At 45.7% G+C, this 22,536-nt stretch overlaps 1 protein-coding gene and 1 non-coding gene across 3 annotated transcripts in view; one reads left to right on the forward strand and one right to left on the reverse strand.

Moving 5' to 3' along the window:
• CNR2 (cannabinoid receptor 2) overlaps window positions 1-22,536 on the forward strand; it is a 44,579-nt gene that overhangs the window by 16,401 nt on the left and 5,642 nt on the right. Inside the window, exon 2 of one of the 2 annotated variants that reach the window (XM_054457868.1) lies at window positions 19,892-19,928. The exons of the other annotated variant lie outside the window; for it this stretch is intronic. The gene's annotated coding sequence lies outside the window, so the exon portion shown is untranslated. The remainder of the gene's footprint in view (window positions 1-19,891; window positions 19,929-22,536) is intronic. 2 annotated transcript variants of the gene reach the window in all.
• LOC129024171 (small nucleolar RNA U13) lies at window positions 16,423-16,524 on the reverse strand. Its single transcript, XR_008497037.1, has one exon. It is a non-coding gene; the product is annotated as a small nucleolar RNA U13 (small nucleolar RNA).

Raw genomic sequence — 22,536 nt, forward strand, 5'->3', positions numbered from 1 at the left:
GACATCATCACTCTCATTGGTTACCAACTAGCAAAGAACTTGAGAAAGTGAGGAGAAAGCTCTAATGTGTACACATATATAGCATCTATACAAGCTGCCATTCATGGAGGGCTTAGCATGTGGCAGGCACTGTATTAGGCCTGAGCTAACTCAATTAGTCTTCATGCCTCCCCACCACTGATGAGACAGGTACTACTTGTTACTCCTGTTTTATGGGTGAGGAAACTGAGTGAAAGAGATGAATGAAGTGAGTGGCTTTACTTGAGAGCAAAAAGCCAATAATACTTGGCAGAGCCAAGATTGGAACTCAGTGATGTCTGACTCCAAAGCCCAACAGCCTGATGGGCAAATCCTTGTTGGTGAGAAGGTCCGGACTCCACCAGTAAGGTGGGGAAAGGACTAAAGTCTAGGGCCTGGCAGGGTGTGGTGCTTCATGCCCGTAATCTGAGCATGAACTTTGGGAAACCAAGGCGGAAGGATCACTTAAGGCCAGGAGTTTGGGACAAGCCTGGGTGATATAGTGAGACCCCATCTCTACAAAAAGTAAATAATAATAACAATAACTCAAGGCCAGCTAATGGTAGCAATGAAGGCATTACTGAGAAAAAATGGTCAGAAAAATACAAAGTCAAAAAGAGAGAGAAAATAGATGGGATTTGCCCCTGGAAATAAAGACAAAAGATTGTGCATGGTATCAGGGCCCCTCACCCTGTGCAGAGTCATACATTCAATCCTGCCTCTTTGCCAATCTGACCTTGTCATGACACAAGGACTCAAGTCCTGACCGGGCATGGTGGCTTACACTGTAATCCCAGCACTTTGGGAGGCCGAGGAGGGCGGATCAAGAGGTCAAGAGATCAAGACCATCCTGGCCAACATGAAAGCCCGTCTCCACTAAAAATACAAAAAATTAGTTGAGTGTGGTGGCGCGCACCTGTAGTCCCAGCTACTCGGGAGGCTGAGGCAGGAGAATCACTTGAACCTGGGATTCAGAGGTTGCAGTGAGCTGAGATCACGCCACTGCACTCCAGCCTGGTGATAGAGCGAGACTCTTTCTCAAAAAAAGAGAGAAAAAAAAAAAAAAGACTCAGGTCCTGGCTTTGTCTGCCACTTGCTATGGGTTTTTGGGCAAACGACTTGCCCCCTCTGAATCTATTTGCTCATGGAATAGTTGAGCAAAACCTGCCTCACATAATAGCCGTGAGCCTTCCCAGGCTGTGTAAATTGTCAAGTATGTTATGAATGTGAGGATTATTAGTCCATTCTCTAAAAGAGAAGTTGCTGAATTATAAAATAATTGAAAGAGGAAGAAGATATTTGAAAATACTCAACAAAACTGTCCTGTTGGCAGATTTCTTTTCTTTTTTTTTCTGAGTTTTGCTCTGTCACCCAGGCTGGAGCACAGTGGCGTGACCTTGGATCACTGCAACCTCCACCTCCCAGGTTCAAGCGATTCTCCTGCCTCAGCCTCCCAAGTAGCTGGGATTATAGGCACATGCCACCATGCCTGGCTAATTTTTTTGTATTTTTAGTAGAGACGGGGTTTTGCCATGTTGGCCAGGCTGGTCTCAAACTCCTGACCTCAGGTGATCCGCCCGCCTCGGCCTCCCAAAGTGCTGGGATTAGAGGCGTGAGCCACCGTGCCCGGCAGTGTTGCAGATTTCTAATTAGTCAGTTAATTTACCAAGTATTTGTTTGGAGATGGAAGGGGAGAATGCAAAGCAACTGGATGGGATCCTAGGTTTTCAAATAAATGGACAAGAGTGTGGATTCCCAATGTCCCCAGCAAGTTTCTTTTTCTTTCTTTCTTTTTTTTTTTTGAGACAGAATTTCACTCTGTTGCCCAGGGTGGAGTGCAGTGGCAGGATCGTGGCTCACTGCAGCCTCTGCTTCCCAGGTTCAAGTGATTCTCCTGCCTGGCTGATTTTTTTTTTATTTATAATACAGATGGGGTTTCACCATGTTGGCCTGGCTGGTCTTGAACTCCTGACCTCAAGTGATCCACCACCTTGGCCTCCCAAAGTGCTGGGATTACAGGTGTGAGCCACTGTGCCTGGCCAAGTTTCTTTCTCTCCCTTCCTTCCTTCCTTCCTTTTATTAAAAAAAAATTTTTTTTTGAGACAGAGTTTCGCTTTTGTTGCCCAGGCTGTGGTGCAATGGCATGATCTCAGCTCACTGCAACCTCCACCTCCCAAGTTCAAGTGATTCTCCTGCCTTAGCCTCCCGAGTAGCTGGGATTATAGGCGAGCCACCACACCCAGCTACTTTTGTGTTTTTTACTGTAGAGATGAAGTTTCACCATGTTGGTCAGGCTGGTCTTGAATTCCTGACCTCTGGTGATCCACCCACCTCGGCCTCCCAAAGTACTGGGATTACAGGCGTGAGCCACTGTGCCCAGTCTCTCTTTTTTTTTTTAATTTGAGACAGGGTCTTGCTCTGTCATCCAGGCTGGAGTGCAGTGGTGCGATCACGGCTCACTGCAGCTTCAATCTCCTGGGCTCCAGCAATCCACCACCTCAGCTTCCTGAATGGCTGGGACTACAGGCACACGACACCATGCCCAGCTAATTTTTGTATTTTTTGTAGAGATGGAGTTTCACGTTACCCAGGCTGGTCTCTAAGTCCTGAGCTCAAGTGATCTGCCCACCTCAGCCTCCCAAAGTGCTGGGACTACAGGTATGAGCCACGGTACCCAGCCCCCAGAAAGTTTCTTAACATTCCTGAGCCCCAATTTCTTCATCTATAAAATACAGAAAATAATAAGATTCTTGAAGGGTTGTTTTGAGATTTAAATGAGATAATGTGTAGAAAGTGCTAGCACAGTGCCAAGTACTCATCGTTATCCCCCAATCTTCTTTACAAATGGCAATACTGGGACAAGAGAGAGTAGGTGGCTTCTGAATAGATCCAGCTGGTGCCAGAGCCAGGGCTCAAACCCTGAGCACCTGAGATTCCGAACTCAGGACCCTTTTCTTTCCACCACATCCAACACTCTTGATAGTTCAATCAGGCAAACAATCTCCTGCTTAATTAGTTTTAAGTAATTATTTAATCTGCACATACAGAACATAGGGATTAGTTTCCCCATTCACAGAGGAAGAAACTGAAGCTCAGAGAGTTTGAGTAACTTTCCCCTAGGTCACATAGCCTATCAGTGGCTGACCTGAAATTTGAACTCAGTGATGTTTCCTTCTAAAACCTTGGCACTTAACCTTGACTAAAGTGGAAAGAGGCCTCAGACATCATTTAGCTCAGCTCTGCCCAGGAGAGAGGCTGGAGATGATGATGCAGAAGGAAGGTCCAGGAAAGGTCCAGGGAGACTGAGTGAATCCAGACAGCCTTGGTGGGGTTGATGAATGGTGAGTAGACAGCAGGCTGGGGATGGAATCCTTCAGCCCCATAGGGAAGACTGAGTTTCTTTGATAACCCATAGACATTTGAGAAAGGAACTATAGATAGAAGACCTTAATAACAATCCTTTGCTCTTAACCTATACATTACACATGCTTTCCTTTTTTTTTTTTTTTTTTTTTTTTTGAGACAGAGTCTCGCTGTGTCGCCCAGGCTGGAGTGCAATGGCGCGATCTCTGCTCACTGCAACCTCCACCTCACAGGCTCAAGTGATTCTCCTGCCTCAGCCTCCCAAGTAGCTGGGATTATAGGCACCCACTACCACTCCTGGCTAATTTTTGTAGTTTTAGTAGAGACAGGGTTTCATCATATTGGCCAGGCTGGTTTCTAACTCCTGACCTCAAATGATCTGCCTGCCTCGGCCTCCCAAAGTGCTGGGATTACAGCATGAGCCACCGCCCCCAGCCTACACATTCTTTCCTTAAAAAGACTAGAGGTGGCTACATTATCAATTGGGGCAGTTAAAATAAAAGCAAAGCATTAGAAACCACTAAAAGGAGCAATAAATAAATCAGGAACCGACCTTGAATGGCCCCGTGACTGCAGTTCCACACTGCATTTAGCTCCGGGCTTGCTGGCAGCCAAGGGAAAAAGAAGCACAGAAGTGGGTCTGAAGAAGGCTGCTTTTCTCCTAATAGACATTCATTGATTCTATAAATCCATTTTAAATATTTAGATGCTTACTTTGTGCCAGGCTTCATGCCAGTTGAGGTGCTGGAAACCCCAGGAGGAATTTATTAAAGGAACTGACTCGGGAAACAACCCCTTTGCCAGCCCTTTTCATCTCTCCTCTAGGAAAGCTTCCATATTTTGCCTTATATCAATAAACCTCCCCTGGGGCCTATATCACTAGAGAGATTTTAAGTTCCTTCCCTGCCCAGTGCTGTCCCGCCTCCCCTGCCAAACCCATTTTAGGAGTGACTGTCCTGGTGGCCTGTTCACAAGGTCAAGAGCCTGGGCAGGCACCATCCTTCTAGTTCACACTCTGCTTCGGGGCTGCTGCTTGTGGTTCCAACCTCTTTCTGCAAGTCTGGTTTTCCGGGCCAGGAGCACTAGGGTGAGAAGTATGGTGAGGCTCAGGGGGCACAAGGACTTGGAGTGGTGAGAAGTGTCTGTCATGGGCTTGGGATTGAGGAGTGGGAGCTTGAGGCCATCAAATTGCCTTGCCTGGCTGGGCTGAGTTCCATCTCCCCAAGACTGCTCTGCTCAGCTCCGGCTCCTCATCAAAAGACCTCCACCAAGAGTCTACTGTGGGGCTACCATTGTGCTAGGAGACACTTTTTTGAGCAAGTGGGATACAAAGATGACTCCACTTCCAGACCCAGATATTACTCTCAAGACAAGGAGCTCACAGTCCAGGAAGCAAGATGTGGAATGGACACATATGATACAAGCTAGACAGTGGTCTGTGCAGTAAGACTCAACAAAGGGAGATCAGAGAATGCTTCTTGGAGGAGGTGGGTTTTGATATCAAAGTAGTCATAAAAAGAGGTAAGATTTGGGCCTTCTTTTTTTTTTTTTTTTTTTTTGAGATGGAGTTTTGCTCTTGTTGCCCAGGCTGGAGTGCAATGGCATGATCTCGGCTCACTGCAACCTCTGCCTCCCAGATTCAAGCGATTCTCCTGCCTCAGCCTCCCAAGTAGCTGGGATTACAGGCGCCCACCACCACACTCGGCCAATTTTTGTATTTTTAGTAGAGGTGGGGTTTCACCATGTTGGCCAGGCTGGTCTCGAACTTCTGACCTCAGGTGATCTACCTGCCTCAGCCTCCCAAAGTGCTGGGATTACAGGTGTGAGCCACCATGCCTGGCCTGATTTGGGCTTTCAGTATAATTCATAGGTTCACACACACACACACACACACACACACACACACAAAAGATATGGTCAAAAAAACCCCACAGTCTACAGCCCCAAATCCCAGAAAAGTTTATTGCAACTGCAATCAAGGGCTACAAAGAACAGAGGGAGGCCAGCCAGGCACAGTGGCTCACGCCTGTTATCTCAACACTTTGGGAGGCTGAGGTGGGCAGATCACTTGAAGTCAGGAGTTCGAGAACAGACTGGCCATCATGGTGAAACCATGAGTCCACTAAAAACACAAAAATTATCCAGGTGTGGTGGCTCACGCCTGTAATCCCAGCTACTTGGGTGGCTGAGGCATGAGAATTGCTTGAACCTGAGAAGTTGAGGTTGCAGTGAGCTGAGATCACACCACTGCACTCCAGCCTGGGCAACAGAACAACAATCTGTATTCCAAAAAAAAAGAAGAAGAAGAACAGAGGGGGACTAGGAGAAGAAATGTGGAAGGAAGGCCCCATGTCTGAACACAGCAACAGGGGCCCAGCCAGCTGGGCAGCAGGTCAAGAGGGTCACTTTGATCTATTTCTTTTTTTTTTTTTTTTGAGACAGAGTCTCACTCTTGTTGCCCAGGCTGGAGTGCAGTGGCGCGATCTTGGCTCACTGCAACCTCCGCCTCCCAGATTCAAGCAATTCTCCTGCCTCAGCCTCCCGAGTAGCTGGGATTACAAGAGTGCACCACCACGCCCGGCTAATTTTGTATTTTTAGTAGAGATGGGATTTCACCATGTTGGCCAGTCTGGTCTCAAACTCCTGACCTCAGGTGATCTGCCTGCTTCAGCCTCCCAAAGTGCTGGGATTATAGTCATGAGCCACCTCGCCCAGCGGGTCTGTTTCTGATGGGTCATTCTTGTAGGTTGAACAAGTTTTCCAAAATGTGGTGGTTTGTCCTCAGTGGTGGCAAAGTGTCAGCTGAGAGTAAGTAGGGATTGTTCTATCTGCCTCGGCTCTCAGGCGATGGTCAGGCATGACTGGAGGACAGAATCCTTTTCTTCTTTTTTTTTTTTTTTTTTTTTTTTGAGACAAGGTCTCACTCTGTAGCCCAGGCTAAAGCACAGTGGAACAATCACTGCTTACTGCAGCCTTGACTTCCTGGGCTCAAGTGATTCTCCTGCCTCAGTCTCCCCAGTAGCTGGGACTACAGACGTGCACCACTGTGCCCAGCTAATTTTTGTATTTGTTGTAGAGATGGGGTTTTGCCATGTTGGCCAGGCTACTCCTGGGCTCAAGTGATCCACCTGTCTCTGCCTCCCAAAGTGCTGGGATTACAGGCAGAGCCCCCATGCCTGGCACAGAATCCTGTAAGAATCCTATAAACTAACTCTATTAAGCATCTCCTGCCTTTGATTAGATACCTACTGTAAACCGGGTACAGTGCCATGAATTTGGTAAACTTGTATCATTAATCTGTATAATCATGTGATATGGATAGTATTTCTCCCAGTTTACAAGTGAATGAAACAGAGGCTCAGAGAGGTGCAGTAACGTGCCCAAGGTCACACATCCTGAAAGTTGCAGAGCTGGATTTTAATCCAGGAAGGTCTGGTTCCCAAACCTGTGACATTGTGATCCAACATGCTAAGTTTCCTGGAGGAGACCTTGGGAATCACCTCCATCAATCCAACTGCTTTGAAGATGAGAAAAGAAAGGTCCAGATGGTCAGGCAAGGTGGCTCATGTCTATAATCCCAACATTTTGGGAGGCTGAGGTGGAAGGACTGCTTGAGGCCAGGAGTTTGAGACCAGCCTGAGCAACATAGCAAGACCCTATCTATATTTTTTAAATAGAAATTAAAGAAAGAAAAGAAAGGCGTTAGATAGGAAAAGGGACCTGCCCAAAGTCACTCAGTAGCAGGACAATGACTAGAACCTAGGCTTCCCTACTCCCAGTTGGGGATAAAAACGATGAGGCTTGTGGCATCAAATCTCAGCTTCCCACTGTAGGTGTGGTAGCGACAGGTAGGGTATCATTCTCCTCCTTGCCTCCAGCTCTGAGAGATTTAAACACAGCAGCAACGTGGGGCCAGCCGCTGCTGTGGCTTCTTTCACTTCATGCTTTCACTTCAGGTTAGAAAAACCCCCAGGCACACCTTTTCTGAGCAGTTTCTCAGGTCCCAAGGTTCCCTTCCCAGATGCTCAGTATGAACCAGGCTCTAGGCTGTAGCCCCTAACACCAACCCCACCATGGACGCTCCCTGTGGGAAGTGCCATATGGTTTCTGAACAGTGGTATTTTTGTTAGGTGAAGAAAGCACTTAGTCATGGTGGTTCACTTTTTTCTTTTTCTTCTTCTTTATTTATTTTTTATTTTTGAAACTGAATCTAGCTTTATTGCCCAGGCTGGAGTGCAGTGGCACAATCTCAGCTCACTGCAACCTCTGCCTCCTGGGTTCAAGTGATTCTCATACTTCAGCCTCCCGAGTAGCTGGGATTACAGGCACCTGCCCCCACTCCTGGCTAATTTTTGTATTTTTAGCAGACAGGGTTTCACTGTGTTGGCCAGGCTGGTCTCAAACTTCTGACCTCAAGTGATCTGCCCTCCTCGGCCTCCCAAAGTGCTGGGATTACAGGCGTGAGCCAGCGCGCCCGGCCTTTTTTCTTTTTTAATCAGGCAGCCCAGAATAGGTTCAGAAAGACTCCCGCTTCTCTTTTACTCTTACATCTGTACAGCATCAGGTCACAAAATGTTTTTGCATGCATCAGTGATTCTTAATATTCAGAACTCTGCTGGCACACTGATAAAAAGTGTGAATCCTTCCACCCCAACCAAAACATGCACCGACATAAAGTCTTAAATATGCCTCCAAAGGACCGATACTCCCATCCAAGCCTACCCAAGGACCCAGGGTAAGAAGCTATGATGGAGGTCATCAGCCCATTTGGCATCTCAAGGAGAATGGCACAGGTATTGTTACTGTCATTTTACAAATGAGAAAAGAAAAGGGGCTCAGAATGTTGAAGGGACTTGCCCAAAGTCACCTGATGGGCCATGGTGGAGGTGGAACTAGAACACTGTTCACTGTGGCAAACACTAAGTCTGTCTCTGTTGCGGGAAATTCAGGAACCGGAGAGACCGAACAGAGTGCAGGAAAGTGTCTATTTAAGGTGTACACCGGCTCAGCGGACATGTGTCCTGGAAGTCTGAGCCCAGGACAAAGAAAACGAGTCCCCTTTAAGCATTCTGAGGCGGGCATTATGTGAAGCAGGAAGCAGGCTTACAGAAGCAAGAATAAAGGCTGTTGTGACAGTTTTGCAACATGTCTTACATCTCTGGGAAAACTTGGTTTGCAGCTTATGCTTATTTGTCTTGTGACCTTGCAGCTATGCAGGGGAGAAAGAAACAGGAGTTTAAGGAGCCTACGAAATATGTGGAGGGTAGAAATGGTTAATGTTTCTTGGGACAGGCAGTAAATTTTTTTTTTAACTTTAACTTCGGGGGGCTACTTACATTTTTTTTTAGCCTTGGTTAATACAGCAATTCATTTTATGAGCTTTTTTTTAACTATTACTATAATTTTTACTATTATTACTTATACCATTATTCTGTTATTTTCTTAATTTCCTACTTCATCTCTGTACTGGATGTTCAGACACAGTCTTCGCCCTGGAAAAAGGCCCTGTCTAGAAGCCAGAGGTTCTGACTCCAAAAGGGATTTATATCTGTCCAAAGGGAAGACAGGGAGCTGGGTTTCCTGTTGCTCTGTGTGTCCCATTGTCAGATGTTGGCTTGTTAAGACCTGCATCCAAATGCCTGAATTTCTTGCCCTTATCTACTTTGGATAATAACCACACATGTTGGTGGCCATGCCAGGCCTAGATGAGACCTGAAGCCAGCTTCCATCAGCCCCAGCATCCCTCTTCTAGGCTGGATTCTACATGGGGTAAGCCATTTCCTGACTGGAAGGGGTTGTTTTCCAAGGAAAACAAGGGAAGAGAGTCCCTGGGTGGCAGGGGATGGGGTAGGGGGTTCCTAGCAGGGTTGCAGGGATCCTCTTAGCCACCTGAGCTGGAAACTTTCAGAAGTAGCCAGGTGGGGACGTGGGAGCTGAGAAAGGCTTGCACTGTCTGTTACTCACTAGTGACCAGGGTGGAGAGGTGAGCTGGCACCTTTTTCTGTCTGAGCTCAGGTGTGACCTTGACAACACTCAACAAAGGTTACCAGCCTGGCCAACATGGCAAAACCCTGTCTCAATTAAAAATACAAAAATTAACCAGGCGTGGTGGTGTGCACCTGTAATTCCAGCTACTTGGGAGGCTGAGGCAAGAGAATCGCTTGAACCCGGGAGGCACAAGTTGCAGTGAGCCGAGATCGTGCCACTGCACTCTAGCCTGGACAACAGAGCAAGACTCTGCCTCAAAAACAAAAACAAAAAACAAAAAACCACAAAGGGTGTCTGTCTCTAACTTGTTTGCATAGGGCCATCTCTATGCCTACTGCACTGGAGTTTTGCCTTGTGACTCGGGATATGTGGATAATTGCAGCTCTGCTGCTCATATGTTGGGTGACCTTAGGCAAATTACATCCCCATTCTTGGACTGTTTTCTGGATGGCAAAATGATGGCGTTGGATTAGAAGAGAGGTTTTTCAATCTGTTCCTAGAGGAACCTGGGCTGCCTTGAAGAAAGGATATAGTGATATGAATCCCCCTGCAGTCAAGATATGGCTTACTCCATGTAGAATCCGCCCTAGAAGAGGGATGTTGGGGGTGGCGGTAGCTGGCTTTGGGCCTCACCTAGGCCCGGCATGGCCACCAACATGTGTGGTTATTATCCAAAGTAGGTAAGGGCAGGAAATACGGGCATTTGGATGCAGGTCTTAACAAGGCAACATCAGGACGCACAGAGCAACAGGAGACCCAGCTCCCTGTCTTCCCTTTGGACAAATAGAAATCCCTTTTGGAGTCAGAACCCCTGGCTTCTAGATGGGGCCATATCTACCTGTTTTATAAACAGGGGTTATGCAGGTTGTAAAAAGCACCTCTCCTCTTAAAAATTTTAAAGTCGTTGGGTTATAATAAGAACTGACATTCATTGAGCTCTTATAATGCACCAGGCATATTATTCTTTTTTTGTTTGTTTGTTCATTTGTTTTGTTTTTTTTGAGATAGAGTCTCGCCCTGTCACCCAGGCTGGAGTGCAGTGTTGCAATCTTGGCTCACTGCAATCTCCACCTCCCAGGTTCAAGTGATTCTCCTGCCTCAGCTTCCTGAGTATCTGGGATTACAGATGCGTGCCATCACACCGGGCTAATTTTTGTATTTGTAGTAGAGACAGGGTTTCACCATGTTGGCCAGGCTCATCTCAAACTCCTGACCTTGTGATCCTCCTACCTCAGTCTCCCACAGTCCTGGGATTACAGGTGTGAGCCACCGCGCCTGGCACCTCCTTTTTTTTTTTCTAGGACAGATTATCACTATGTCGCCCAGGCTGGAGTGCAGCGGCGCAATCTCAGCTCACTGCAACCTCCGCCTGCCAGGTTCAAGTGATTCTCCTGCCTCAGCTTCCTGAGTAGCTGGGATTACAGGCGCACACCACCACATCTGGTCAATTTTTGTATTTTTAGTAGAGACAGTGTTTCACCACGTTGGCCAAGCTTGTCTCGAACTCCTGATCTCGTGATCCACCTGCTTCGGCCTCCCAAATTGCTGGGATTACAGGTGTGAGCCACTGCGCCTGGCCTAGGCATATTATTCTTAGGAACCTCACAGAGTAGGCGAACTAGCCCCATTTGAAGATGTGCCTAAGAATAATAATAACAATAACAATGGCAACAATGAACACTTCCATGTATGATAGTAGTAATTTATTTAAATACTCAGAAAATCCCATTTTACAGATGAGAAATGAGAAGACTGAGGCATTAGGTATTTTGAAAGAGGTCACTGGGTAGGATTTAAACCTACATGGTTTATTCCCATCTCCCTCACACTCATACTTGGGATCTACACTATTCAAGACAGCCCCTTTCCATCCAAGTGGATTTCATTAATTAATAGTTTTCTTTTTTCTTTTCTTTTCTCTTTTTTTTTTTTTTTAAAGAGATGGGGGTCTTTCTCTGTCAACCAGGCTGGAGTGCAGTGGCATGACCATAGCTCACTGCAGCCTCCAACTCTCAGGCTCAAGGGATCCTCCCGTTTCAACCTCCCAAAGCTCTGTAATTACTGGTGTGAGCCACTGTACCCAGCCTCAGTTAATAGCTTTTGAGGCCGGGCGTTGTGGCTCACACTTGTAACCCCAGCACTTTGGGAGCCCGAGGTGTGTGGATCACGAGGTCAGGAGTTCAAGACCAGCCTGGCCAAGATGGTGAAACCCCATCTCTACTAAAAACACAAAAAATTAGCCGGGCACAGTGGCAGACACCTGTAATCCCAGCTACTCGGGAGGCCGAGGCAGGAGAATTGCTTGAACTCAGAGGGTGGAGGTTGCAATGAGTCGAGATCGTGCCACTGCACTCCAGCCTGGGTGACAGAGTGAGACTCCATCTCAAAAAAAAAAAAAAAAATTGTTTTTGAGCACCTGCTATGCAGCAAGCATTGTGCTGAGCCACTAAAGGTCCAGAAATAATAAAGCCTTAGTTCTGACCTCGACAAGCTGTGTGGCCTCAGCCCAATGCTTTAACATTGCTGAGCTTTTATTATCTGTGAAATAGCGATAAGCATAAGTCTAATATCCTAGAGTTGCGGGGATTAAACTAGATGGTCGGCCGGGCACGTGGCTCACGCTTGTAATCCCAGCACTTTGGGAGGCTGAATCGGGTGGATCATTTGAGGTCAGGAGTTCAAGACCAGCCTGACCAACATGGTGAAACCCCGTCTCTACTAAAAATACAAAAATTAGCTAGGTGTGGTGGTGTGTGCCTGTAATCCCAGCTACTTGGGAGGCTGAGGCATAAGAATCAGTTAAACCCGGGAGGTGGAGGTTGCAGTGAGCAGAGATCGCGCCACTACACTCCAGCCTGGATGACGGAGGGAGACCCTATCTCAAAAAAACAAAAACAACAACAAAAACAAAACTAGATGGCCGCTGTGAAAAATATTTTGTGGAATTTAAATTCCATTCAAATGTTGGTCAGCATGGTTAGTGATCTAGTCGAGGGGAAAGACCAGTGCAGCACCAGTTACCATACATACAGAGCGGGTCGGGTGCTTCAGATGTGACTGCGGGATCAGGGAAGGCTTCACTGGGCAGGAGATGAGCCCAGAGGAGAGGTCAGGAGGGAAGTGGGCCAGGGAAAGGCCCCTGGTGCAAAGGCGTGGAGGCAAGAAAACAGGACTGTTTGGGAACCGTGAGGCATCCAGCTGAGCCAGGCTGGGGAATGAGTTCTGATCGGCAGGCAGCTCTCCTGGGGTCTAGAGCTGTCCCACAAAGCTATGAGACATGCGGATAATTTAAAAATTTTCCAGCTGGGCGCGGTGGCTCACATCTATAATCCCAGCACTTTGGGAGGCTGAGGTGGGCGGATCACGAGGTCAGGAGATCGAGACCATCCTGGCTAACACAGTGAAGCCCTGTCTCTACTAAAGATACAAAAAAAAAAAAACCAATTAGCCGGGCGTGGTGGCGGGCACATGTACTCCCAGCTACTTGGGAGGCTGAGGCAGGAGAATGGCGTGAACCCAGGAGGCAGAGCTTGTAGTGAGCTGAGATCAGGCCACTGCACTTTAGCCTAGGTGACAGAGCGAGACTCCGTCTCAAAAATAAATAAATAAATAAATAAATAAATAAATAAATAAATAAAAACAATAAAATTTTCCATAGACACATCTAAACATTTTAAAATAGGCCGGGCATGGTGGCTCACCCCTGTAATCCCAGCACTTCGGGAGGCTGAGGTGGGCAGATCACCTAAGGTCAGGAGTTCGAGACCAGCTTGACCAACATGGTGAAACCCCTTCTCTACTAAAAATACAAAAATTAGCCGGGCATGGTGGTACAAGCCTGTAATCCCAGCTACTTAGGAGGCTAAGGCAGGAGAATTGCTTGAACCCAGGAGGCAGAGGTTGCAATGAGCCGAGATCGCGCCACTGTACTCCAGCCTGGCCGACAAGAGCGAGGATCCAGCTCAAAAAAATAAAATAAAAATAAAAATAAATTGGTGAAACAAATTTTTATTTAACCCAATATATCCCAAAATGTTGTCATCTCAACTTGTCATCCATATAAAAAATTGAGATATTTTATATTCTTCTGTCCATGTAACCTTTGAAATTCAGTGTGTATTTTCTACCTATAGCCCATCTCAATTCAGAGAAGCCACATTTACAGCACAGCCCAGTTCTCATACTTAAAAATCTAGATCAGACCAGGTGCAAGTGTTTCATACTTGTAATCCAAGAGCTTTGGGAGGGCGAGGAAGGAGGATCACTTGAGGCCAGGAGTTCGAGGCTGCAGTGAGCTATGATTGCACCACTGCACTCCAGCCTAGGCAACAGCCACACCCTGTCTTCAAAAGAAAAAATCTATTTGTATATATATTCTTAATTTTTATTTTAAAAGAAGTTTTAAAAATACGTATATCTTTAAACTTTATAAAATAATATTGTGGGCCAGGCATGGTGGCTCATGCCTGTAATACTAGCAATTTCAGAGACTGAGGAGGGAGGACTGCTTGAGGCCAGGAGTTCAAGACCAGCCTCCTGGGCAACAAACAAGCAAGACCCTGTCTCTATTTTAAATGTCAGTTTTTGTTTGTTTGTTTGTTGTTTGTTTTTGAGACAGTTTCTGTCACCCAGGCTGGAGTGCAGTGGCTTGATCTTGGCTCACTGCAACCTCCCCCTTCCACATTCCAGTGATTCTCATGCCTCAGACTCTGGAATAGCTGGGAATGCGGGCATGAGCCACCATTTTCAGCTAATTGTTTTTTCTTTTTTTGTACTTTTAGTAGAGACTGGGTTTCACCATGTTGGCCAGGCTGATCTCAAACTTCTGACCTCAAGTGATCTGCCAGCCTTGGCCTCCCAAAGTGCTGGGATTATAGGTGTGAGCCACCATGTCCGGCCTCTATTTTAAATAATAATAGTAAAGTAATATTTTAAGTTTTAATACACTTAACTTTCAATTTTTCAATTGTAACTACTTTAGTGTTTTAATATTTAATGTTTTGAGGAAAAATAATCACTAAAGTATACATAGCCAGGTGTGGTGGCTCACGCCTCTAATCCCAGCACTTTGGGAGGCCAAGGCACGCAGATTACTTGAAGTCAGGACTTCGAGACCAGCCTGGCCAACAACCCCGTCTCTACTAAAAATACAAAAATTAGCCAGGCGTGGTGGCAGGTGCCTGTAATCCCAGCTACTCGGGATGCTGAGGCACAAGAATCGCTTGAATTCGGGAGGCAGAGGTTGCAGTGAGCCGAGATTGTGCCACTGCACTCCAGCCTGGGTGACAGAGTGAGACTCTGCCTCAAAAAAAACAAAAACAAAAACAAAAAACATAAAGACGTCTATAGAGAGGCACAGATTTTTCCTTTTGCCTCAGGCAAGGCTTGGTTTTCAACTCCAGTCTGGGGAAAATCCCTCCCGATTCTCTAAAATGTTATATTGCTGCCTGCAAGTTCTCTTCACTTTTATCTACTCATGAACCCTCTAAACTCTCCTTAAGGATTAGGCTTTACAAGGGATTGGCCCAACACTGTGGGGTTTTTTTGTTTTTGTTTGTTGTTGTTTGTTTGTTTTTTGGAGATGGAGTCTTGCTCTGTCACCCAGACGGGAGTGCAGTGGTGCAATCTCAGCTCACTGCAACCTCCGCCTCCTAGGTTCAAGCGATTCTCCTGCCTCAGCCTCCCGAGTAGCTGGGACTACAGGCGCACACCACCATGCCTGGCTAATTTTTTGTATTTTAGTAGAGACGGGGTTTCACCGTGTTGCCCAGGCTGGTCTTGAGCTCCCGAGCTCAGGCAAGTCGCCTGTTTCGGCCTCCCAAAGTACTAGGATTACAAGCATGAGCTACCGCGCCCGGCCTAACACTGTGTTTTTAAGATTCATCATTGTTGGCACGTTTTCACCACTTCGTGGTATTCCTTCGTATGGCTGTATTACAACTTATTTGTCCATTTTCCAGTTGATGGACATTTAGAATTGTTTTTCTATTTCAAAAATGCTAAAGAGAACATTCTTGTACATGCCTCCCTGGACACACCTGCAGGAGTTCCTCCAGAACATATTCCCGGGACTGCAATTGATGTATCATCAACTTCACTAGATTTTGCCAAGCTGCTCTTCAAAGTATCTGTGCCAACTTACACCCCCATTGCAATGAGAGTTCTTTTGGCTCCAAGCCTTCTCCAGCACTCAGTATGGTCAGCCTTACTTTTTTACTGATCTGATGGGAGTGAAACACATTTCTCTGTCTACTATTGAGGTTACTCATCTTTTCAAAGGATTATTGACCATTTCTCTCTCATGCCCTGTATTTTTCTTCATTGTGGTTGCTCTCCTTTTTCCTTTAGTAATCTTGCCTGTGGTCATCTATTTTATAATCTTTTCAAACAGCCAGCTTTGACTTTGTCAGTTCTTTCTCTTCCCTATAGTTTTGCCATGTCATTAATTTCTGCTCTTATTATTTCTATCTTCTGCTTTCTTTGAATGTATGCCATGGCCCTTCTTCTAATTTCATGAGTTGCATGATGAGCTCATGAGACTTTTTTATCTTGTAGTATGAGCATTTATTATTAATTTATTTATTGAGAACAGAGTCTTGCTCTGTTGTCCAGGCTGGAGTGCAGTGGCACAATCTTGGCTCACTGAAACCTCCGCCTCCCAGGTTCAAGCGATTCTCCTGCCTCAGCCTCCCAAGTAGCTGGGATTATAGGCACCAGCCACCATGCGGGCTAATTTTTTTTTTTTTTTTTTTTTGTATTTTTAGTAGAGGCGTGGTTTCACCATGTTGGCTAGGCTAGTCTGAAACTCCTGACCTCAGGTGATCCACTCGCCTTGGCCTCCCAAAGTGCTGGGATTACAAGCGTAAGCCACCGTGCTTGATAGTATCAGCATTTAGAGCTGTAAATTTCCCTTTGCATACTACTCAGATGAATCTCACACATTTTAATGTCTCACAATTTCATAGTCATTCAATGCCAAGTATCTTCTAATCTCCTTTATGACTTTTTGACCCAGGAATTATTCAAAAGTGTGTCTTTTTTTCTTTTTTCACACATCAGACTGGTAATGTGACAATGTCATCATAGGTTTGAGGGAGGAACATCTCACACATGAGCGTGAAAACCACTCATCACACTTATGAACTACAAAGGGATCCCAAAGTGTGTTTTTAAAGATCCATACCTGAGGCCAGGCACGGTAGCTCATGCCTATAATCCCAGCACTTTGGCAGGCCAAGGTGGGAGGATAACCTGAGGTCAAGAGTTCGAGACCAGCCTGGCCAATATGGTGAAACCCCATCTCTACTAAAAATACAAAAAATTAGCTGGTCGTGGTGGTGGGCGCCTGTAATCCCTGCTACTTGGGAGACTGAGGCAGGAGAACCGCTTGAACCTGGAAGGTGGAGGTTGCAGTGAGCCAAGACTGCTCCACTGCACTCCAGCCTGGGCACAACAGTGAGACTCCATCTCAAGAAAAAGATCCATACCTATGAACTTTGTTAGTAATTTTTTTTTTTAAAGACAAAGTTTCGCTCTTGTTGCCCAGGCTGGAGTGCAATGGCACGATCTTGGCTCACCGCAACCTCCGCCTTCCCAAGTTCAAGCGATTCTCCTGCCTCAGCCTCCCGACTAGCTGGAATCACAGGCAGGCACCACCATGCCCAGCTAATTTTTTGTATTTTTAGTAGAGATGAGGTTTCTTCACGTTGGTCAGGCTGATCTCGAACTCCCGACCTCAGGTGATCCGCCCACCTCGGCCTCCAAAGGGCTGGGATTACAGGCGTGAGCCACTGTGCCCGGCCTAGCAATTTTTTTTTCTTTTTTTGAGACAGGGTTTCACTCTGTCGCCCAGGCTGGAGTGCAGTGATGCTCATTGCAGCCTCCACCTCCTAGGTTCAAGCGATTCTCCTGCCTCAGCCACCTCAGTAGCTGGAATTACAGGTGCGCACCACCAGGCCTGGTTAATTTTTTTTTTGAGACGGAGTCTTACTCTGTCATCCAGGATGGAGTGCAGTAGTGTGATCTCAGCTCACTGCAAGCTCCGCCTCCCGGGTTCACGCCATTCTCCTGCCTCAGCCTCCCAAGTAGCTGGGATTACAAGTGCCTGCCACCATGCCCAGCTGATTTTTGTATTTTTAGTAGAGATGGAGTTTCACCATGTTGGCCAGGCTGGTCTCTAACTCTTGACCTCAGGTGATCCGCCCACCTCAGCCTCCCAAAGTGCTGGGGTTACAGGCATGAGCCACCACGCCCAGCCTTAATTATTAATTTCTAAATACATTTTATGTTGTCAGAATACAATTTTATACAACAGATCATTTTATATTAATTTATATTTATAATTATATTTAAATTATATGTAATATGTTAATTTATATTTAAATTACATATATAAATTATAGGCTGGGTGTGGTGGCTCACATCTGTGATCCCAGCACTTTGGGAGGCTGAGGTGGGTGGATCACCTGAGGTCAGGAGTTTGAGACCAGCCTGGCCAAGATGGTGAAACCCCATCTCTACTAAAAATATATATATAAAAAAAAGCCACGCCTGGTGGCAGGCACCTGTAATCCCAGCTACTCAGGAAGCTGAAGCAGGAGAATCGCTTGAACCCTGGAGGCAGAGGTTGCAATGAGCCAAGATCACGCCATTGCACTCCAGCCTGGATGACAAGAGTGAAATTCCATCTCAAAAAAATAAAAACTAAAAATAATGCATTTTATGTATTAGAAGGTGATAGTGGTATGGAAAAAATAAAGAGGTCAGTGTAAAGAGAACCAAAAGAAATGGAGGTTGGGCTAGGTGCAGTGGCTCATGCCTGTAATCCCAGCACTCTGGGAGGCCAAGGCGGGCAGATCATGAGGTCAGGAGATAGATACCAGTCTGACTAACAGTGAAACCCCGTCTCTACTAAAAATACGAAAAATTAGCCGGGCGTGGTAGTACACTCCCGTAGTCCCAGCTACTCGGGAGGCTGAGGCAGGAGAAAGGCTTCAACCCGGGAGGTGAAGGTTGCAGTGAGCCGAGATTGTGCCACTGCAACTCCAGCCTGGGCAACAGAACGAGACTCTGTCTCAAAAAAAAAAAAGAGTTGGAGGTTGGGATGAGTTAGGGTATTACATGGGGTAGTCAGGGTAGGTGGCATTGAAAAAGTAAGATCTGAGCAAAGACTTAAACAAGTTGAGAGCAAGCCAAGTAAGTGTTGAGGGAAAGGTGATCCAGGAAAAGGGAACAGCCAGTGCAAAGGACCTGTGGCTGAAAAGAAGACTGATTAAGAAGCCAATGTGGCTAAAGCTGGGTCACCAAGGGAATCATGGTAGAAGGGACCATAACACTAAGGACTTTGGCTTTTACATAGTGGACTAGGGAGCTATGCAGGGTTTGGGACAGAGGAATGACAAGATCCTGTATTTTTAAAGGATCACCCTGACTGCTATGTTGAAACTAGATTAGAAATGGGCCTGATTAAAAGCAGGGGGCCCAGTTAGGAAGCTATTGCAATAAACCAGAGAAGAGATGATGCCTGGTTTTTTTTTTTTTAAGCCTAAAATTAATCAATGTCTTTACCCACTTCCTAGATAAAGCTGTAACTCTATTCATCTCTTTCTTGTCTTGCATTTTGTCATTCACAATTTTATTTCTACTTTGTTTTTGTTTGAAACAAGGTCTCATTCTGTCACCCATGTTGGAGTGCAGTGGCACAATCGTAGATCACTGCACCCTTGACCACCTGGGCTCAAGTAATCCTTTGTTCTCAACCTCCCAAGTAACTGGGAATATAGGCATATGTCACCACGCCTGGCTAAATTTTTATTTCTTGTAGAGATGGGTTTCACCATGTTGCTTAGGCTGGTCTTGAACTCCTGGGCTCAAGCAATCCTGCTGCCTTGGATTCCCAAAGTGCCAGGATTTCAGGCATGAGCCACTGTGCCCAGTCTCCACCTTGGTTTTGTTTGTTTTGTTTTGTTTTTGAGACGGAGTCTCACTCTGTCACCCAGGCTGGAGTACAGCGGTATCATCTCAGCTCACTGCAACCTCTGCCTCCCAGGTTCAGGCGATTCTCCTGCCTCAGTCTCCTCAGTAGCTGAGACTACAGGTGCGTGCCACCACACCTGGCTAATTTTTGTGTTTTTAGTAGAGATGGGGTTTCACCATGTTGGCCAGGCTGATCTCGAACTCCTGACCTCATGATCTGCCCAACTCAGCCTCCCAAAGTGCTGGGATTACAGGCGTAAATTACTCACTATTATCATTGTTGTTTCATAAAGGCATTTGCTTTTCTTTACTCATATATTTGTCAACTTACTTGCTCACTATTCTTTCTTGCCCTTCTTTTCTTCCCTTTGGGTTGAATTTCCTTCTAAAATGCACATTCTTTAGATGTTCCTTCAGTGAAGGTCTGTTAGTGAACAATTTTCTTTGAATTTTTTAGACTTCATTCTTGAATGATAGTTTAGCTAGGTATAAAATTCTAGACTGACAGTTTTTTCTTTATTTTTTGGCTTCTATTGTTGCTGATCAGAAACCTGCTCTTAAAACTAATTACAGTTCTCTTACAGGTAATTTGTCTTTTCATTCTTACTGCCTTATATTTTTCTTTGTCTTTGGCATTCTGATATGTATATATATGACATACATGAATATGGAATGTGTTTTTAAAAATTCTACTTGGGGCTGGGTGTGGTGGCTCACGCCTGTAATCCCAGCACTTTGGGAGGCCAAGGTGGGCATATCACTTGAGGCCAAGAGTTTAAGCCCAGCCTGGCCAACATGAAAAAACCCCTTTTCTACTAAAAATACAAAAATTAGCTGGGCATGGTGGCACATGCCTGTAGTCCCAGCTATGTCAGGAGGCTGAGACTGGAGAATCACTTGAACCTGGGAACTCTGTCTTAAAAAAAAAAAAATTATGCTTGGGGTTCCCTGTGATTTCCAAATCTGAATAGTCTTATTTTTCATGGATCCTGAATAATTCTTTTTTTGTTGTTGAGGCAGGGTCTCATCCTGTTGCCTAGGCTGTAGTGCAATGGCACAATCATGGCTCACTGAAGCCTCGGCCTCCCTGGGCTCAAGTGATCCTCCCACCTCAGCCTCCCAAGTAGCTAAGACAATAGGCATGCACCACCATCTGTCTAATTTTTGTATTTTTTTGTAGATATGGGGTTTTTCCATGTTGCCCAGGCTGGATGGATAATTCTTTACTACTACCTCTTTGACTATTACTCACCACCAATTTTCTCTGTTTATCCACTCTAACACTCCAGTGAGATATAAACATTTTTACTCAGTCCTTCATGTCTTTTAACTTCTCTTATTTTCCATCACTTCATCTCCTTGTTCTGCATTGTGAGAAATTTCTTCAGATCTACATTCTTTTTTTTTTTTTTTGGAGATGGAGTTTCACTCTTATTGCTCAGGCTGCTGTGCAGTGGTGCAATCTCAGCTCACTGCAACCTTTGCCTCCTGGTTCAAGCAATTCTCCTGCCTCAGCCTCCTGAGTAGCTGGCGTTACAGGGGTCCACCACCGTGCCTGGCTAATTTTTGTATTTTTAATATGGACAGGGTTTCACCATGTTAGCCAGGCTAGTCTCGAACTCCTCACCTCAGGTGATCCACCACTTCAGCCTCCCAAAATGTTGGGATTACAGGCATGAGCCATTGTGCCCAGCCCCAGATCTACTTTTTTTTTTTTTTTTTTTTGAGACAGAGTCTCGCTCTGTTGCCCAGGCTGGAGTGCAGTGGCGCGATCTCAGCTCACTGCAAGCTCCGCCTCCCGGGTTCACACCATTCTCCTGCCTCAGCCTCCCAAGTAGCTGGGACTACAGGCGCCCGCCACCATGCCTGGCTAATTTTTTGTGTTTTTAGTAGAGACGGGGTTTCACTGTGTTAGCCAGGATGGTCTCCATCTCCTGACCTCCTGATCTGCCCGCCTCGGCCTCCCAAAGTGCTGGGATTACAGGTGTGAGCCACCGTACCCAGCCATGAGATCTACGTTCTAGATCAATGCTTTTCAGTTCTGTTTTGCTCTTTAACTCATCCCTTAAGGATTTCTTTTCTCAATGATTTTATTTTTCGCTTCCAGAAATTCTACTTGAATCTTTTTCAGATCTACCCAGAAACAATCTCTCATTCTGTACTCACGTTTTTAATTTTTTATTGTTTTCATATCAGACATATTTTTATAAGGTATACCCAAGAATTATATGAAGTTCTTGAAAGTGTAATTCTACTGTCTGGCGTTTCTGCTGACTCTTGCTCATGTTTCCTTATGCATTTTGCACTGTGAACTCAAATTTCACCGGCCTTTATATGTGGTATTCTCATACAACCTGTTTATAAAGTGAATCCCTCCTAATAAATGTTTAGTTTGCTTTCTAATAATGTCTAATAATAAACCATACAATATTTAGACTCCTGAGGGTTTTTTCTTCAATATTTGGGACATATACTAAAAAGTTACTTCTTATTGACATTCAATTTTTTTTTTTGAGACAGAGTCTTGCTCTGTCACCCATGCTGGAGTGCAATGGCACAATCTTGGCTCACTGCAACCTCTGCCTCCTGGGTTCAAGCAATTCTCCTGTGTCAGCCTCCCAAGTAGCTGGGACTACAGGCACGTGCCATCACGCCAGGCTAATTTTTTTGTATTTTTAGTAGAGATGGGGTTTCACCATGTTAACCAGGATGTTCTCGATCTCCTGACCTCATCATCCACCTGCCTCGGCCTCCTCAAGTGTTAGGATTACAGGCGTGAGCCAGCATGCCCAGCCAACATTCAAATTAAACTGGACTACTATATTTTATCTAGTAGAAAATGTTTTGGCCAGGCGCAGTGGCTTACGCCTGTAATTCCAGCACTTTAGGAGGCTGAGGTGGGTGGATCACCTCAGATCAGGAGTTCGAGACCAGCTGGCCAACATGGCGATACCCGGTCTCTACTAAAAGTACAAAAATTAGCTGGGTGCAGTGGGCGCCTGTAGTCCCAGCTACTTGGGAGGCTGAGGCAGGAGAATCACTTGTACCTGGGAGACAAGGGTTGCAGTGAGCCGAGATCACACCACTGCACTCCAGCCTGGGCAACAGAGCAAGATTTTGTCTCAAAAATAAATAAATAAATAAATATTAAAATAAAATAAATTGTTTAATCCTCTGTAGTTTCTCTTCCCA

Source organism: Pongo pygmaeus, chromosome 1 (genome assembly GCF_028885625.2).
Source record: "Pongo pygmaeus isolate AG05252 chromosome 1, NHGRI_mPonPyg2-v2.0_pri, whole genome shotgun sequence".
Lineage (NCBI taxonomy): Eukaryota > Metazoa > Chordata > Mammalia > Primates > Hominidae > Pongo > Pongo pygmaeus.